A 6000-nucleotide genomic window follows, 5' to 3' on the forward strand; every position below is an offset into this window, starting at 1 on the left:
GTGGGGGTGCATGAACCCAGTGAAGTTTATAAACTGTGAGGAGTGTCTCCTTTCCCTGGCAGCCCTGAGGCCCGTGTGAGCCCCTCGGCAGGGCGCTGCGTGGGACGGAAGGGGGAAGCACCAGACGCGGCCGACACTTGGGCATCGACGTGGCCTTCATCAGCCTCAGCTGTGGGCCAGCCGCCGGTGTGTGCCGAGGGAGAAGCAAAAAGAAGAGGAGCAGAGTCCACTGAAACAGAGAGTGAGGAATTCTAGCTTTAAAGGCCAGAGAATACCCCCCTCTTTTCCCCCTCGCAGTCCCCAGACTCTCAGGAGAGAGAAATTGCAGTCCTGGGTAGGGGACTATTCCCCCAGCTTCCAGGCTAGAAGGACTTCAGGGGACACAACAAACCTCCAGACTTTGCTCTTGGAGCCCAGGCTGGAACATTCCCAGCCAGAACAAGCTCCCCAGAGCCCGGCACCAAGGCTGAGCCCCCCCGGCCGCCCGGCTGTGCCCCCCAGGGGCGGTGGGCTGGGCGCTGGTGGCTTGGCCCCTCAGCCCTCAGGCATCCAGGGCCTCACAGAAAGGGGGGTGAGAAGTGGCACCCTCTTATAGTGTGAGTAACAGCTCAGCAATATGTTTCCCCGGGGCAAGGTATGCTCCACACTCAGTGATTTCAAAAGAAGTTCAAAAAAACAAAAGGGAAAAAAAAAAAAAAAAAAAAAAGAAGGAATGAGGAACTAACTCAACACACCCTGTAGGTAGGTTCTGGCTTCCCCGTGGAGAATTAAGCTTCCAAATAGTATCTGCTTATGTTATAAACAGCTTTTCCTTTTTCTTATTCTTCTTCCTCAAACCTGAAACCACTGCTTCTTTACCAGATAACGCTTTGCCTTGATGGGATGGGAGAGACGTTGTATATGCACAGACATAGATACTCTATCATCTGTTTCCATTAATAGGTATTAAGAATAAGGATAGAAATGATAACCTCGCTCTGCTGCATCCTGTGCCCCATCTCCAAGAATCCTATTACTTAATGTTTGAAACATCCTTTGGAGGTAGATGTATATAGTAGCCCCCCACTCATTCCTGTCTCTGGAAGCAGCAGCACCCTCAGAGACACACTTGCTGCAAGCACGGGCTTTGGCTACAGCCCTCCTGCTCTTAGCGTGTGTGTGCTTTGGGGCTCTGCTGGGCTGCTCAGCCGGCGCGCTTGATATCCTGCAGGATAGGGTAGGAAGACAGGCAGAGATTAAGGATTTGATCATGTTCCCAGGAAAGTTCAGTACAGAGTTTCATTGATTTCTGTGGAAGAGAAGCTGTCCCTAAATAGTTTGCACAGCTCAGAAAAAAGCCCAGGAGATCCTGGTGTCCAATCCTTTCCTCTAACCATTAGGCTACACTTCTCCTCCAAGAAATATGGGACATGGGAGAACTGACACTCTAACAACCACACGGGTTGCTCCATTAAAAAAAACCCACCACACCACAATATTCTTACATAATAACTAATAGAAATCAATAATAATTGCATAATAATATAACTGCTCCTGCAGCAAACCCTGCAGAAAGGCTGCATTAAGTGTAAGTGCAAGGCCGGAGACCATGCTTTTCAGAATACCTTGGCAGTTTTAACCAAAACAGCAGATAAGTGGAGGTTGATACAACCTTGTCAGAAGTGTGGATTTTTTTTTCCCCTGTAGTACTTGTACTTAGCTGAAATTCCAGAATTGATTGCGTTTTACTTGGGTATGTCTCCTGCAGAAGTGGCATGAGTTGTATTAGGAAGTAGCTTCAAACTTATTGAAATTCAAAGCATTTTTAGTATATCAGTAACCTCAAACAGTTCTTGTTAATTGCTGAAGTAATACTGCCTTCACTTCTCAAACAACATTAGATGATTTTAGACAAGCTAGGAATATGAAAAAACTTCTAGGCTGGAACATGTCTTCTTAAGACTTTTGTAGATGCAGGCAGACTAGGTAGCTCAGCATGCCCTGGTTTTCTCAAAACTCTCTGAAAAAATTATAATAATAATTGCAGTATATTAGTTAGTCCTCAGGGATAGCTCCATTTTCCATGCATGTAACCTTTACTGCTTTGGGATGCAAGCTATTTGTTTTGGCAGCCTGAAACAGCCCATAACTTCACCATGATAACCATTTTTAGTTTGGCCCATAGATATTTTTTTTTTCTTTTTCAAATCCATCTGTCCTGAGAAGTCAAATTCCTGATTTTATCTCGCACCACCCACCCTCTTCACTTACAAAGGGGACCTCAGAACAATCCCTCGTCCTCTTGCCTTACTCCCTGCTTTTCCCTTGCCTCATTCTCCGAGAGATTCATATTTCTTGTTTCACTGTATCCATGTTAAATACTTCTGTCCTTGAAATTTCTGTACTCTGAGGTAGGGAGGTTCCATATTTATTACCTTGCAATAACATCTGAAATACTTTTTGTTGAATTTACAAGCTTTAGGAACAAGAAAAACAACCCAGAAATAATTTTGCTGCATGCCAGATCTGAGCATTACATGTAGGATTTGGGTTGTTAGTTACTGCATCATCACAGGGGAGAGACATTCTGTTCTCTGGACTTAACAAAGCTGTTGGTGATGGGTACATGCATGAGAAAAGAAACCAGCTCTTTCCCCCATCTTTTTCTACTGCTTTCAGAGAAGAAAATTTCAAAAACAACTATGCAAGAAGTATTCATTCAGTCTAGCTGGCAGTGGTTTGCCATTCAACAGCTTCATTCAGGCTGTGTTCAAGGGTGATTCTTTTTTCAGATGTCCAGCATCCAAATATAGCAGATGTGGGTGTTTTCTGTCTTTGAAAAAAGTAGAATAGCCATTTGGACAAGGACAGTGGGACTGATGCAGCACATATGCAAAGTGCAGGGTGAGACCCAAGTACCCGACAAGAGCACTCAGCTGATTTTGATCTTCACATCACTCTGGAGGCAGCTGTGGGGAGGCTGTAATTAAAGTATAAAAGAACATGGGGCTATTCCACATTGTTTCAGGACCAAGTTTAGGCCAGAGTCTGTATGAGGGATGTAGGTCTGTCTTTGCCCTGTTTCTTTGGAGTGTTGTCATGTTGCCCCCCCCCCCCCCCCCCCCCCCCCCCCCCCCCCCGAGCTATGTACCTTTTTGCACTGTCTGCTCTCAGCAGCTGCCCAAGTGCAATTAGACCTGAGCAAACCTGGTGATGGGGGAAGGATTATGTTGAAGAATTGTCTTAGGAGTGCTGGGGAAGTGGTGGAGATTAGTGGTGGGTTTGGCAGTGGTGTTAGGCTGAAACTGATGATCTTAAGGGTCTTTTCCAACCTAAATGATTCTGTATTTCTATGATTTGGGGACACTGGAAAAAATGCCTCTTGTAAAACAAGTATTTCTTCACCAGTATTTTAGGTGTAGGAATAAAATGATGTTGTTTCTTGCTTCCCATGGAGTGAAAAGCTGTTCCTTCGGGTTCATCCCAAATAATTTGTGTGACTAATTCCCTCTTAAAGTTAGCAGGGAGAGATGCCTTGGCCTGTTACAGAGATAGCAGGGATTATTTGGTTTATCAGTCAGCTTTCCTACACTCCAGAGCCACTCTTACTCCCAGCCAGATGTTCAGAGGTGGCCCTGGCATCTGTGCAGTGCTTCACCAGACCCTCTGAGTCCTCATTGACAAATACCTGCAAAAATACTTTTAACTCGCTTGGCTTGCCATGGGGGCTGTGTGGGACTGCCTTCCCTGGCTGGATTTGGCTACCTGGGCTCCTGCTTGGCCATCTGCGGTGGGTAGCCAGGGACTTTTCTGGGTTTTGAACCTCTGCCTCCTTGAGGAACACATGGAATTGCCTGTTTTGCTGACATTCAAGATAGCTCTGAAAACTCTGCTGCTTTCTGGGAACTGGTGTACAGATATTCTTCATTAACATTAATGGATTTACTCCCGTGATTAGGAACAGATAAATGATAATCAATACTAATATATTAGAATTAGTATATTTCATATTTTAATGTATCAAAATACATACATGAATGAGTTAGTGTTAGTTTCTAGCTAATTAACATCAGTTTTCTTTGGTTATGGGCTTTTCTCAGTGGAAAAATCTACTGCTTCTGGGAGTTATGTTTGAAATAGACTTGCAGAATCAAAACTTTATCTTTTTTTTTTTTTTAATTACTATTATTTTCAACATCCCAATCTGAGGAAGTGTTGGACCAGTCTCTCCTGGCCATAGCTGGAAGGCGTCCTGTGTCATTCAAGGGAGGGTTACTGGGTGAGTACAAACAGACCACATCTCAGGCTTCCCTGCCTGTTGAGGGAAACATTTCCACTACATGCATGATGGCAGAGTGGCAATTAGCCCAGGCAGAGCGGGTGAAAACACCCGATCCTCATCCTGGCCACAGGGGCACATGGCATCGGAGGCACTGGCAGCTGATCCCTGCTCAGTGGAGCAGCTGGCTGTGGGGCTGCCCCCCCATTTCCTCAGTTTCCTACCACCTGCTTCAGTGCCTGCCCCTCCACCCCTCCCTTGACTGCTTCTCTCCTCTTAGGAAAAAGGACATTTTGCCCCTAATATTTGGAAATGACCCTGTTTTTATTTAAATCTGTCATTTCCTATTCCCATGGTTACTCCTAATTCAACACTGTAAAGAATTTGCCTCCGCGATGATGCCGAGCAAATGTCTTTGTTTAAACCTGCTCTGCCAACCCAGTGACATAACTTAAGCTCTCGGCTATCTGTTTCCTCGCACACAGGTGCCATTCCTCTGGATTCTACTGCTAAACCGTATCCCATTTATTCTGGTTATCTAGAAATCCTCCCTTCCCCTCCAGCCCAGTCCACCTTTCATCCCAGCCATCTGGAAGACTGCTGTTAGGCAATGCTATCTTGGTCTAATTTGTAAGAAATAATTGATTTATTACTGCTACATACCTTTCCTGATTTTCCTGGGCATGGCAGAAATAACAGGCTGTTCTAGTCTTAAAGAACCTCATATAAATTGCATTCGCATACAATATATCTCAGCGATAAGGGGACCTGAGCTCAAAGGAAGCCGCATCATATCTCAACTCTCTGGAGTTTTGAGGGGTTTATTTTAATAATATCCTGACTTTAGCATATACAATCCACGGTATTTGCCAAGCTTAAAACAACAGCCACAGGAGGATCCTGCTGTACGTTTTGCAACCGGTTCTCACATCAACAGAGCGCTGATCCTGCATGGAATTCATTCCACATTTTATTCATTATCTGAATGAGTTATCAAGACAGCTCTCTGCCTGGCTGGAGGTACCAACATAGTGCAGACAGATTTTTTCCCACAGAACTCTCCGAAGCGATACTGTCAGCATAGCTATATTTAATGGGCTCTACCCATGCAGTCAATCTCTCAGTGCCGAAGAAATAGTTTACAATCTCTGAAACCCTACACTCCTCTCTGCCACGGAGCAGGAAAAAGTAACATCTACCGTCATTCCTTTTGCATGTCTCTGGATCCAGGGGGAGGGGAAAGCTAATAAGACAATGAGGACATTGAAAACAATATTCTAAAAGGCAGAGCAAGGAAAAAAAATAATAAAATCAGTAGTCAACATCTGCAAGCAATCTTTAACCACAGCTAAAGACTGACTTTAAATTCACGTGTCATGCCCTACTTACCTTTGCTTTAGGCTTAGCATTAGTTTAGAAATAACCTGTGATCTTCTGTGTATCATTGCTGCTGCTGAGTGAAGAGTTAGGACAAAGACTGTTGCATGCAAAGAGGTTTCCCCCCAAGTTAAATGCTGTTAGGCAGAAAATAACTGACATTTTGGGAAGATAACATAGGGCAGCTTTATGTGCCCTCTGAGTTTTGTGATGCATCCCTGCAGCATGCCTGAAAGCTTTGTGCCACACACATTATGTTAAAGGTGATTTCTACAAAATAAAATTGCATGTTTCCCAATTTTTTAAAAAAGGTCTAGTTCATGAATATAGCAGAGAAATGTCATTACATGCTGCTCAGGGGAATG

Source organism: Falco punctatus (genome assembly GCF_963210335.1).
Source record: "Falco punctatus genome assembly, chromosome: 4".
In the NCBI taxonomy this organism is placed as follows: Eukaryota; Metazoa; Chordata; class Aves; order Falconiformes; family Falconidae; genus Falco; species Falco punctatus.